The sequence below is a fragment of the Lissotriton vulgaris genome, unplaced genomic scaffold (genome assembly GCF_964263255.1).
Source record: "Lissotriton vulgaris unplaced genomic scaffold, aLisVul1.2 SCAFFOLD_1386, whole genome shotgun sequence".
Taxonomy (NCBI): Eukaryota; Metazoa; Chordata; class Amphibia; order Caudata; family Salamandridae; genus Lissotriton; species Lissotriton vulgaris.
The window spans coordinates 399,935-413,432 of record NW_028244137.1 but is presented as its reverse complement, the minus strand read 5'-3'; positions in this window follow the sequence as shown (position 1 = coordinate 413,432).

Genomic DNA, 13,498 nt, shown 5'->3' with positions numbered 1-13,498 from the left:
GGACTGCCAGCTGTAACGCACACCAGGAGGTGTTTGCCGCGTTACAGACTCGGAAGTCCACAGGATCGATCGAGCGGCTGCTCTCGGTTCAGTCTTCTTGCTTTTGATTGGGGTATCGGTGACGCATCACCAGGAGGTGACTCCGCGTCCCGGTGCAGTCTGAGGAAGAGGTTGAGCAGCTGCTCCCTTCAGGTAGAGACCCCGGCTGGGTGTTTCCCTGACTCCTCGATTCTCCCCAACACTCTTTGTGCCCCTCACAGCCTACCGATTGGCATTGTCGGCCATTTCATTTCTGCCCTCTGTTGGCATACGCCGGGATCGGCGTATATGCAGAGGACGGTTAGGACCATCCGTGCTGTGGGCTGGTAACGTACTTAGCCTGGAGGATTCCAGTGACTATAACTTTTGTTTACTCTTTGTATTATTTGTGCCTTCATTAAAATAACTAACCCTTCACAAGTGGTTGCGTCCTCATTATCGTGTCTGTTAAACGATCCTGAGACATTCAGGGCGTTACAAAATATCCGACCTTAATAACACTAACTGTCTCCCGGTCGATAACAGACATGGCAACACTTGATGATGTGCTGGCTGCTTTAGCGACCGTGCAAGTTGAATTGGCTGCCTCTAGGCAAGAAACAGCCGATGTAAAAGCCAGACTGGATGCTATCCAGTTGGACCCGCTCACGCCCAGCACCTTCCTCACGAACCAGACCCCTGCGGTAGTAGTGGAAATGCCGGTAGCCATCCCCTTGGCAACACCAGAGAGGTACAGTGGGGATCCTAACACAGTGCAGGTATTCCTCACACAAGTGGCGCTACATTTATCGTGCAAACCAAAGGCGTTCCCCACGAGTCAGGCTCGTGTGGCTTTCCTTATTTCCTATTTGGCTGGAAACGCGGCACAATGGGCCGTACCTCTGGTGAGCAGGGACGACCCCATCTTATGTGATTGGGGTGCTTTTCGCGAGGAATTCCTGAAGGTATTCGACAGAAGGGCTGACTCGTACACAGCGGACCGTGAAATGCTTGAGTTGAGACAGGGATCCAACGACCTGGTGCAGTATCTCAACGCGTTCCGAAGGCTGGTTGCGGAAACCAAGTGGCCTGTTGCTAAACAGACGGCGCTCTTCCATCAAGGGCTGTGCGATGAGCTCAAGGACGCCGTGGCTCATATTGACCCTCAACCCAAGACATGTGAGGGCCTTATCAACCTGGTATTACGGCTGGAACATAGGCTAAGTGAAAGAAAGGGGGATCATGGGAGAAAAGGAAAATCCCTTCCATCCTATGTGACGGTGGGAAGTCCTGAAACTTCCACCGCATCCAAGGGAGAACCCATGGACATCGGCGTAATACGAGCGAGCCTCACAGCCACGGAGAAAGAGTCACGCCGTAAACAAGGATTGTGCCTATATTGTGGCAAAAAAGGCCACTACGTACGTGAATGCCCTGCCAAACCGAAGACGTCACGTTATCGGGCCAACCGGTCGGTAACAGCCGTGGTGGACATACCGGCGGAAAACTAGAGGACTCCCAGACCAAAGAAGGGGCATCTCGGAGTCACTCATCCATCCCTTCACTTTCCAACTCGGTCACTAAGGGACAACGACACCTGTTTCTCACGGTGCACGTGGGAGTGCATGACCAGTGGATACCCGTTGTGGCCATGGTGGATTCAGGGGCCACTGGCATGTTTATGGACCACAACGAGGCATGCAGGCTAGGGCTAGTGCTTCTTCCCAAAGCTGTACCCGAAGACGTCTATGCTGTAGACGGAAGGCGATTGGTGACGGGGCCCATCGGGCAGCACACGGGGGTCCTTCCGATGAGATATGGGAGGAACCATTTGGAACAAATCGATTTTAACATCATCCGAGCGCCCCAATATGGCGTCATATTGGGATTGCCGTGGCTACAGAAACACAACCCCTCTGTGGATTGGCCAACACATCGCATCGAAATGACGTCACCGTATTGCACCCTGCATTGTGGAATACGACCGGAATCCCTTGACGCAGATGAGAGCGGGAGTCAGACGGTGGCTACAGCGGCAGAAAAAGATGTGGCTCTCCCCCAGGCTTATCACAGTTTTGAGGATGTATTTGATGAGGTGAAGGCGGAAGTGCTACCACCACATAGACAGTTTGACTGCCAGATCGACCTGGTGCCAGGGGCCAGCGTTCCCAGCGGCAGGCTGTATGCCCTGACGGAGCCTGAAAACGTGCATCTCCGGGGGTACCTGGATAAACTCCTCAAGCTAGGATTCGTCCGCCCGTCCAAGTCTCCGGCCGCCTCGCCGCTCTTCTTCATCCCGAAGGCTAATGGGGAGCTGAGAGCCTGTGTGGACTTTAGAGCATTGAATGCGATAACCATAAAAAATCGGTACCCCTTGCCTCTCATCAGTGTACTTCTGGAACAGGTCAAGAAAGCTCGTATCTACACCAAGTTGGATTTGAAAGGGGCATACCATCTGGTACGCATGAGGGACGGAGACGAGTGGAAGACCGCCTTTAAGACCAGGTTCGGCCTTTTTGAGTACCTCGTCATGCCGTTCGTTCTGTGCAACGCCCCGGCAGCCTTTCAGTACTTTCTGAATGAGGTATTCAGAGAGGAGTTGGATATCTACGTGGTCGTATATATCGACGACATCCTCATCTATTCGTCCAGTGTGGAGGAGCACGTACAACACGTCAAAGCTGTGCTCCAAAAGCTGAGGGAAAACATGCTGTTTTGTAAACTCAGCAAGTGTGACTTCCACGTCACATCCGTGGAATTCCTCGGAGTGATGCTGAGTCCAGAGGGACAGGAGATGGCAGAACGAAAGATCAAGGCGGTGAAAGAATGGCCGGTGCCCCAAAGCGTGAAGGACGTCCAAAGTTTCATTGGCTTCGCCAACTTTTACAGGCGGTTTATAGATGGATTTTCAGGATTGGTGGCCCCAATCACACAGCTACTGAGGAAGTCCAAGGAGTTTGTCTGGTCCCCTGAAGCGAACACAGCCTTTGAGGCCCTGAAAAGCGCCTTTGGTAAGGCGCCGGTGTTGGCTCACCCCGATCCGGATCTCCCCTACGTGGTGGAAGCGGACGCATCAGATGTGGCGCTGGGGGCTATCTTGTCCCAACGCAAACACGACACAGGGGTGCTTCATCCCGTTGCGTACATGTCCCGCAAACTCAATGACGCCGAACGCAACTACCATATTGCGGAGAAGGAGCTTCTCGCAATCAAGGACGCCTTCACCGAATGGAGGCATTGGTTGATGGGGGCAAGGCATGTGGTATCGGTGTACACGGACCATCGGAACCTACAGTTCATGACGGCCACAAGACACCTTTCTCCCAGGCAGCTGCGGTGGATGATCTTCTTTGCGGGGTTCAACTTCCGCATCACATATCGGCCGGGGACGGAAAACCGGAAGGCGGACGCCCTGTCCCGTCAATCTGCAGTTAAGGAACCATTGCCTGCGACCGAGCATTCCATCATTTCCCCGAGGATGGTATTGGGGGTTATCCAACCGGATACTTTCCTGAGGGGAATAAAGAGAGGGATCAGGTCATTCGCATGGCGGAGGTGGCTCCTCAGTCACAGAGAATGGCAGCTGAAGGACGGGATACCCCTGAAGGGCAGGTGCCTATTGATATCCACGCCTAGGCTAAGGAAACAAGCATTCATCTGGTGCCATGACTCTCCATGCGCAGGTCATTTGGGTTTTTAAAAAATGGTGGCTAGCATGGGACGGCATTTCTGGTGGCCAACCATGAGAGTGGATGTCAGGAGGTGGGGACAGGAGTGTCCTACGTGTGCTACCATGAAGGCCGACCATGGCCGAACCCAAGGGCTCTTACATCCACTTCCAACCCCGGATAGACCATGGGATAGCATATCACTGGACTTCGTGGTGGGCCTACCGGTAGACTAGGGGATGACGGCAATACTGGTGGTGGTGGATTACTTGACGAAAATGGGGCACTTCATCCCCTGCAAGAGAGTCCCTACGGCCGGGGAATTGGCGTCACTACTTCTAAAGAATGTGGTACGGCTGCATGGATTACCTGGGGTGATCGTGTCGGACCGGGGGTCGCAGTTTACTGCGCAATTCTGGAAGACTTGGTGCACTGCGCTGCATGTTAAGACCGCCCTGTCCACCAGCTACCACCCTCAAACGGACGGCCAAACCGAGCGCCTGAACCAAACGCTCAAACAGTATCTGCGATGTTTTGTGGACCAGGGCAGGGAAGAATGGGTCGACTTGCTATGGGTTGCAGAGATAGCCTACAACAGGGGTCTCCAACCGGGCGATCGCGAGCTACTGGTAGCTCGCCTAACCCCCATGAGTAGCTCGCGCCTCGCGTTTCAATTTGGTAGCCTGTTATTGTCATTTATTGTTTTTAGGCCTTTTTTTTGTAGCCGCTGCCTGCCGTCACCAAAGCCAGCTGCTCAGATTGGCCTAACTGAGCTCAGCTGGGGCGGGGCGGGGCGGGGCAAAGATGATGACGCTGTTGTTGAACTGGTTACCTCGCTACCTGCCTTTCAGAGCCTGGCACCACAGTCTTGATTGCGCAACACGTGGGCGGAGCAAGCGCCAGGTGGGTGGGATCGGAGGAGCAGGTTTTGTAAAGCCTGGCACAAGCAGTATTGAACTGCTACGAACCCCCACCGCCTGCCGTGTTCTGTCTGGATTCGGAACATATTTCATCAGAAGCAGATCAAACGGTAAGCACTTGCCTGGCTAGTAAACACCATAATACACTGTTCTCTAGACTAGAGATGCGATGTGCGCCTTCTATACTTAGCCGCTGGTATGCCACGGGCTCTTGAAAAATGGGGAATGTCTTTTTCTCTGTGGCCCGGTCACTGACAGAGCACAGGCACGGTCATCCAAACACACGTGTTTGTAGCTTTCTAAACTTCGAAACTAGCGATTCACTCCATGCTGCAGTGACCCCTCGGGTCTTTAGATCACACCATCTTGTGTTACTAACTGCTAGGAGTTATGCTCTTACAACAGTAATTATGGACCTGAAATTACGTGCATGCATGCACAGTATTGTTTGTAAAAAAAGAAAGAATCCTCCGGGTGGGGGAAAACGCATGACGGAGCGCTGGGCGGGCAGCACTGGCTGTGGTGGTCTCGAGTGTTGTCCTTTTCCCAGTTTAGCCGGTGTCAGTCTCGGGATGATGCGGCCTAACAAAGGACCCCCGCTCTGTTACACGGATGTGATGACACGCGGTGCTTGACTGTGCGGGGCTCTGTCCTGCACGTGTCGCAGGTGAGTGATTTTGCCCTCACGTGGTTCTCATTGTGGGGCATGCGTAAGTGAAGTGAATCCTGACTTTAGTGTTACTCACACGGCGCCACAGTGCATGTTTGCTTCATGTTTGCTTCAGTCGCATATCGGCTGAGTGACCATATCCAACATTCAGGGACAGTGACGTGTGTTTTCCATATCTAACACAGCAGCAGCTCACTGACATTACTGCAAATAGTCTCTGTGATGCTGTCCCATTTCTAATATGTGATATTCTGTTTCGATCAAAAGAATCATTTTTATGGATATTGCATGAAACAGAACCCGTCCCACACTATGTTAATCTGCACATCCATAGGCCCACCTGCAGCCTTATATATTTTTGCAATTTTTTCCCACTAGCAAAATTCTGCGCAGGTCCAGCTCTCTGCACTTTGTGGCGGTTGCAAGTTTTCCCACTTATCTCTCCTCGAGCAAAGTTTTTCCCCCTGACATGCAGGATAAGTTTCATTTCATAAGCCACATAGTTTTCTCTGAAAAGTGCTCTACTAGGGGTAACAAAGCAGAACAGCTGCCACCCACGCGCAGCCTCGTTTTACCCATATCTTGCCAAATTCATCTGCCTCTTCATTGCTGGCGCTCACCACTGACTATTAAACCAGATCACCGCCCACAAACCCCTCTGTACCTCCTCAGGGTTAAAGGTCGCTGCCCTCCTGGCACTTTTTCACCAGAAGATACTCTTTCTAATTTAAGGCTGGCTTAAGGCCTGTCGTATCACCGTGCACCTTCAAACATGCCCTTACGCCACACATTCTTCAGAATGACTTGTCACATCTTCCCTCTCCCCACGATTCTCACCTGATCACCAAAGGGACTGTGGCTGGGCAATATTAATGCGCGTTATGAGCAGAAAAGTAACTTTTAAAACCATGTTCATTACGGGGAACATCGACTTCGGGGAGGTGATGGTATTTATTTAATTTATATTTGTGGTTTTATATTGTTCTAATGAGGCCCAACAAACCATACCAATGCAATGCAAAGTATAACATGTAAACCTTTATAAAAAAAGAGTATGTGGTGAAGGAGAAATAATTGAGGTTCTTTTTACTAAAATGAGTCTCTTTTTTTAAACTAATGACCACATCTAAGTTAGACTTTAATAAATCACATTTGGTAAGGAATATATGTTGAGGTTTAACTTTTGCAGTGTGTGAACAAGTTGATCGAGGATCACAAAAGGAGTTCATAGGCTTGTATCCTGCAGTAGTTCGTTATACTTTCCAGGAATGCTTCCAAGCAAGACAAGCTTTTGCTTCAGGTAGCACAACCTGCATCTGTCTGTCACTTTTAAAGAGGGAGTGCGGCCCCTTTTGTTCAAACGACAGTAAGGGCTCCAAAGAAAGGCTTAAAATCAATTAAACTGGACGTGTGGCGTCCCTCATAAAAATGCGCGAGTTGCTTGGCCTTTTAGTAGCTCACGACGATTTTCACTGGTCAGAAGTAGCTCTCACTACAGAAAAGGTTGGAGACCCCTGGCCTACAATAACGCCACTCACAGCTCCACACAGTCATCTCCGTTCTATAGCAACTATGGCCAACATCCCAGGTTCTTGCCATTTCTACATCCGTTCAGAGAGGACAGGATTCCCGCCACAGCGGACAGGGTGGCACACATCAAAGACACGTTAATGTCAAGTCAAGTCAAGTCAGAAAATGTATATAGCGCGCTACATACCCAGAGGGTCTCAAGGCGCTTGAGGAGGGGTGGGGAATTACTGGTCAAATATCCACGTTTTAAGTTGCTTTCTGAATGCTAGGTGGTTCTGAGTAAGGCGAAGGTGAGTGGGAAGTGAGTTCCAGGTTTTAGCTGCCAGGTAGGAAAAGGATCTGCCTCCCATGGTGGTTTTGTTGATGCGAGGAACAGTGGCCAGGGCTTGGTTGGAAGATCGTAGCTGGCGTGAGGGGGTGTAGAAGGACAGTCGTGTGTTGAGGCATTCTGGTCCTATTTCGTAGAGTGCTTTGTGTGCGTGGGTTAGGAGCCGGAAAGTGATCCTCTTATTGATGGGGAGCCAGTGGAGGTTTTTCAGGTGACCAGAGATGTGTTCTTTGCGTGGGATGTCTAATATGAGCCTGGCTGAAGCGTTCTGGATTCGTTGGAGTTTTTTCTGGAGTTTGGCGGAAGTACCGGCGTAGAGGGTGTTTCCGTAGTCCAGTCGGCTCGTGACCAGAGCGTGGGTGACCGTTTTCCTAGTTTCGGTGGGAATCCATCGAAATGTTTTTTTGAGCATGCGAAGAGTGTTGAAGCAGGATGAAGAGACGGCGTTGACTTGTCTATTCATTGAAAGTGAGGAATCCAGGATGACGCCCAAGTTCCGTGCGTGGTCAGTCGGGATGGGTGCTTTGCCCAGGGCTTCAGGCCACCAAGAGTCGTCCCAGGCAGAGGGGGAGGTGCCTAAGATAAGGACTTCTGTTTTATCTGAGTTCAGTTTCAGACGGCTGTGTTTCATCCATTCGGCAACTTCTTTCATTCCTTCGTGGAGGTTAGTTTTGGCGGTGCTAGGGTCATTGGTGAGTGAAAGGATCAGTTGAGTTTCATCCGCGTAGGAAATGATGTTGAGGTTGTGTTGGCGAGCGATGGCCGCGAGGGGGCTCATGTATACGTTGAAGAGGGTGGGGCTGAGTGAGGATCCTTGGGGTACGCCGCAGATGACTTCAGTGGCCTCTGAGATGAAAGGTGGGAGGCGGACTCTCTGGGTTCTTCCGGTGAGGAACGAGGTGATCCAATCCAATGCTTTTCCTTGTATTCCGATGTTTTTGAGGCGCTGTAGAAGGGTGCTATGGCAGACTGTGTCGAAGGCTGCGGAGAGGTCAAGGAGAATGAGGGCGACTGTGTCTCCGTTGTCCAGGAGAGTTCGAATGTCGTCTGTTGCTGCGATGAGGGCGGCTTCAGTGCTGTGTTTGGCTCGGAAGCCGGATTGTGAGGAGTCGAGGGATTTGTTTGTTTCAAGGACGGCAGCGAGCTGGTTGTTGACCGCTTTCTCGATGACTTTGGCCGGGAATGGAAGGAGCGAGATGGGGCGGTAGTTTTTGAGTTCGGTGGGGTCAGCTGTGGGTTTCTTCAGGAGGGCGCTGAGTTCGGCATGTTTCCAGCTTTCCGGGAAGGTGGCGGAGTTGAACGAGCAGTTGATGACATCTCGGAGGTGTGGTGCTATGATGGAGTCTGCTTTGTTGAAGATGTGGTGAGGGCATGGGTCAGTTGGGGATCCTGAGTGGATGGAGTTCATCAGGCGGATGGTGTCCTCAGTGGAGATTGGGTTCCAGTCGTTGAGGGTGTTCAAGGGGGGTGGGGGTCCTGCGAGGGGTTGGGTGGGTTGGTCTACGTGTTGGTTGTCGAAGCTGTTGTGGATGTCTGCGATTTTGTTGTGGAAGAATGAGGCTAGGGAGTCGCAGAGGGCTTGGGAGGGGGTGATGTCGTTGGAGTTGGCCGTGGGATTGGTAAATTCCTTGACTATATTGAATAGTTCTTTGCTGTTGTGGGCGTTGTTATCTAGTCGGTCCTTCAAAGCGGCTTTCTTGGCTTTTCGGATCAGTTGGTGGTGTGAGCGGGTGGCGTTTTTGAAGGCTACCTTGGTGCTGGTGGTTGGATCTTTTTTCCAGGCCTTCTCAAGGGAGCGGCAGAGTTTCTTGGATTTCTTAAGATCATCGTTGAACCAGGAGGCCTTCTTGCTGCCGTTTTTTCAGTGGTGCTAGGAAGTTGGCGCTGTTGGATAACCATTGGGTGAGGTTAAACGCTGCTTGGTCGGGGTTTGAGGAGTGGGCAGGTGTGTTTTGAAGAAGCGATGAGGAGATCTGGTCGATGGTGATTTTGTTCCAGTTTCTTTGCAGAGTAGGTTGGGGGTGGTTGATGGGTTTGGGTTTGTTGTAGGTAAAATGGACGCAGCTGTGGTCAGTCCAAAGGAGATTCGTGGTGTGACTGAAGGAGACATGCTTGCTGGAGGTGAAGATAGGGTCGAGTGTATGACCTGCGATGTGGGTGGGGGAAGTGACAAGTTGTTTAAGTCCGAGGTTGGCGAGGTTGTCCAAAAGGGTGGTGGAGTTGCGGTCGTTGTGCTTTTCAAGGTGAAAGTTGAGGTCTCCCAGAAGGATGTAATCTTTGGAGGGGAGCGCGTGTGGAGTGATGAAGTCCGTGATGTCCTCACTAAATTGAGCGCGGGGTCCTGGAGGTCTGTAAAGGAGGGTGCCTCTGAGTGTGGTCTTGGGGTCGATGTGGATCTGGAAGTGGAGGTGTTCGGAGTTGGCGAGATTGACGTCTGAGCTGGTTGAGATGCGGATGGATTTCTTATGGACGATAGCGATTCCTCCTCCTGTGTGGCCGGTACGGTCCTTGCGTATGATCTTATAATCTTCAGGGATGGCAATGGTGATGTCTGGGGCAGAAGAGGCGTTCATCCATGTTTCTGTTAGGAAGGCGACGTCCGGAGAGATGGTGTCTAGTAGATTCCATAGGTCAATGGCGTGCCTGTGGACCGAACGGGTGTTGAGCAAGATGCATTGTAGGTTGTTGGGGTCGTGTATTTGTGGTGTGATCGTAGCTGAGTTGTGGACGGTGCCGTCGAATTTGCAGGAATTACATGATAAAGGTCCGTGGGTTTGTCCAGGAGCAGCTTGGATGCACTTGGGGGAGCGGCCGGGGTTAAGGGCTAGGAGGGTGGTGGCATTGTAAGTGATGCGGGAGGGGTGGGGGGCGCGGGGGCCAGGGGGTCTGGCGCTGGGCGCTGGGCGCGGTCCAGGCACGGACGGGCGTAGACGGGCTTACCTTTGGCGCACCTTCGGCGCGGATTGGGCGCGGTCGCTGCGCGTAAACGCTGCACGCGGGACCAGCTGTCATATATGGATACAAGGCTGCGGCAGACAGGAAGAGAAGGCCCGGGCCACTGTACCGCACTGGAGACTATGTCTGGATATCCACAAGAAACATGAGGTTTCGAAAGAACAGTGTGTTCCATCCCAAGTACATGGGCCCCTATCGAATTACCAAGTGTATGGGTCCCGTGAACGTGAAGGTGTGCTTGCCTCAATCATTGCGGATACACCCTGTCTTTCATGTATCATTGCTCAAACCAGCACCCTCCAAGCCGTCTGGGACACCTAGGCCGGTATGCGTGGAGTCGGAGGCGGAGTATGAAGTGTCGGGCATACTGGCGTCCAAATGGCGCAGGGGGAAGCTGTGGTACCTGGTTGCGTGGAAAGGCTATGGCCCGGAGGAGCAATCATGGGAACCGGCTGAAGGGGTTCATGCTCCGCGATTGGTCTCCTTGTTCCATCGGCGTTTTCCTGCCAGCGCTGGCCCCGTGGGGAGCCGCTGAGAGGGAGGATGTACTGTCAAGAATTCCTGTCATGCGAGGGGAGGAAAACGGACTACATATCCCAGGATGCTTAGCGGTTAAGAGGTTATGTAAACAGGAGAGCTATTACATAACTCAAGGAAAACACGCCCTTATGTAAACAGGAGAGCTGTTACATAACTCAAGGAAAACACGCCCTATAAAGGGAGGAACCGGGAGGTACAACGCTGTCGGATATTGTGTTTACACCGACGTACCTGCTTCGTGAAGAGCAGAGTTCCGGAGTGGTGCTCCAGTAAGGCAAGAACGGAGGTAGGTCGAGTCGTTACTCCCTGGGCCGTGTCTTGCCCCATCGTCACCTGTGAAGGACCCGGAAGCTCTACCGGTCAACCATTGAGCTTCGCTTTTTGACTCGGCTGAGTCAAAGCGCAGTGGCGCTTATGCTGGTTGGAGTCGTAACTCCCAGCCCGACCAGAGATACAGGGACTGCCAGCTGTAACGCACACCAGGAGGTGTTTGCCGCGTTACAGACTCGGAAGTCCACAGGATCGATCGAGCGGCTGCTCTCGGTTCAGTCTTCTTGCTTTTGATTGGGGTATCGGTGACGCATCACCAGGAGGTGACTCCGCGTCCCGGTGTAGTCTGAGGAAGAGGTTGAGCGGCTGCTCCCTTCAGGTAGAGACCCCGGCTGGGTGTTTCCCTGACTCCTCGATTCTCCCCAACACTCTTTGTGCCCCTCACAGCCTACCGATTGGCATTGTCGGCCATTTCATTTCTGCCCTCTGTTGGCATACGCCGGGATCGGCGTATATGCAGAGGACAGTTAGGACCATCCGTGCTGTGGGCTGGTAACGTACTTAGCCTGGAGGATTCCAGTGACTATAACTTTTGTTTACTCTTTGTATTATTTGTGCCTTCATTAAAATAACTAACCCTTCACAAGTGGTTGCGTCCTCATTATCGTGTCTGTTAAACGATCCTGAGACGTTCAGGGCGTTACAATGTCTTGAAAAAGGATCTCTTTTTAACTGGAAGCCAGTGTAATTCCCTCAATAGCAGAAGAGATGGTGTTCCAGGGGGACGATTTAAAACCATCCGGGCTGCTGTATTTTGAATAACTTTTAGCTTTGCTAGCAGCGTCTCCCCCACTTCTGCCAGCAATGCGTTTCCATAGTCCATCCGGCTGATTACCAAGGCCGGGACCACCATTCTACGGTGGTTCAGAGGAAGGTATGGGATGGTTTTCCGTAACAGCCGGAGGCTATAATAGCAAGAGCTCATTATGTTGCTGACGTTGTTCTTCATAGACAAATTCTTATCCAACAGTATTCCTAAGCTTTTTACTGAGTCCGAGGGGACGGGGCAGTGCCCAACTCGGCCGGCCACCAGTCATCCAGTTTCAGATCCTGACTTTTTCCCAGGAACATCAGCTCTGTCTTTCCTGGGTTTAATTGGAGGCAAGAATCTGCCATCCAATTTGCCACGGCCAGCATTCCCTGCGAAAAACACCCTTTTTCCCCTCCCAGGTTAATCCCAACAGGGAAAATCAGTTGAGTGTCATCTGCGTATGAGACGACCTCAAACCCATAATGCCGCACTATTCTAGCTAGTGGAGCCATATGAACGTTGAAGAGGGTAGGGCTTAGCCAAGAGCCCTGTGGAACCCCCCTCTCCAACAGAAATTTGTTTGACCTGAAAGGTCCCATCATGACCTGTTATTTCCTATTGGTCAGAAAATTGCTCAGCCACTTCAGAGCGACGTCACCAACCCCACAGTCCTGTAACCTCTCCGCAAGCAGTCGATGTGAGACAGTATCGAATGCTGCGGAGAGATCCAGAAGAACAAGCATCACAGACCCCCCTCCATCCAGAGTCCGCCTGATGGAGTCCGTGATTGCCAGGATAGCCGTCTCTGTGCTAAATCCCGTCCGGAAACCGGATTGCGATATGTCCAGAATGTTGTTGGACTCTAGGTAATGGCACAGTTGTGTGTTAATGTGAGCCTCCAGGATCTTAGCTAACAGAGGGAGTAGTGATATTGGCCTATAATTGCTTAGGACCGTGGGGTCTGCAGACGGTTTCTTAAGGATAGAGCGAACATGTGCTTCCTTCCATTCCATGGGGATATAACCACTGGCAATTGAGGAGTTAAAAATCCCCTGAATGGCCGGCGCACAACTCGTTGCAATTAAGGCCATAATGTAGGGCAGGCAAATGTCTTTCGGAGACCCCGATTTAGATGCTTGGAGATGACGAATAACATCATGCCTCAAGATGGGGTCAAATTGATTGAGACGATTCCCTGGCGCTAACTTATTAGCGCTGGGCTCATCAGAGTCGGTGGTTTTTTGGGGAAAATTCTCATAGATTAAGGAGATCTTATCCTGAAAATAGGAGGCTAGTGCTTCGCAGAGCTCCTGCGATTCCACCGGTGATTGTTTACCGGCTGGCTGGGAAGCAAAACCCCTCACAATGTCAAACAGCATCTTTGAGGAATTCCCTGCCTGTTCTATTTGCAACTGGATATAGACACATCTGGCTTTTTTAATATTGTGGTGGTAGCCTGCTAAGGCCCTTTTGTAGATCCTTTTGTCCCCCTCTTTTTGGATCGTCTCCATCGTCTCTCCAAGGTTTTACAGGAGGATGTTTCAGTTTTTAGAGCCCCTGAATACCATGGTGCCGAAACCCGGTGACGTCCTGGCTTCATGTTATTTCCTGGGATAACCATGTCCAGGGTCTGGGTCAAGGCCCGATTAAAATTGGCCAGTAACCCATTCGTGTCCTGAACCTTCAGATTTTTGGCCCGCTTCTCAATGATCTGGAACTGTCTCTCAAAGACTTCTAAGCTAAGCTTCTGCCAAGATCTGGCTCTCTGTGGTCTTATTAATGTGGGCA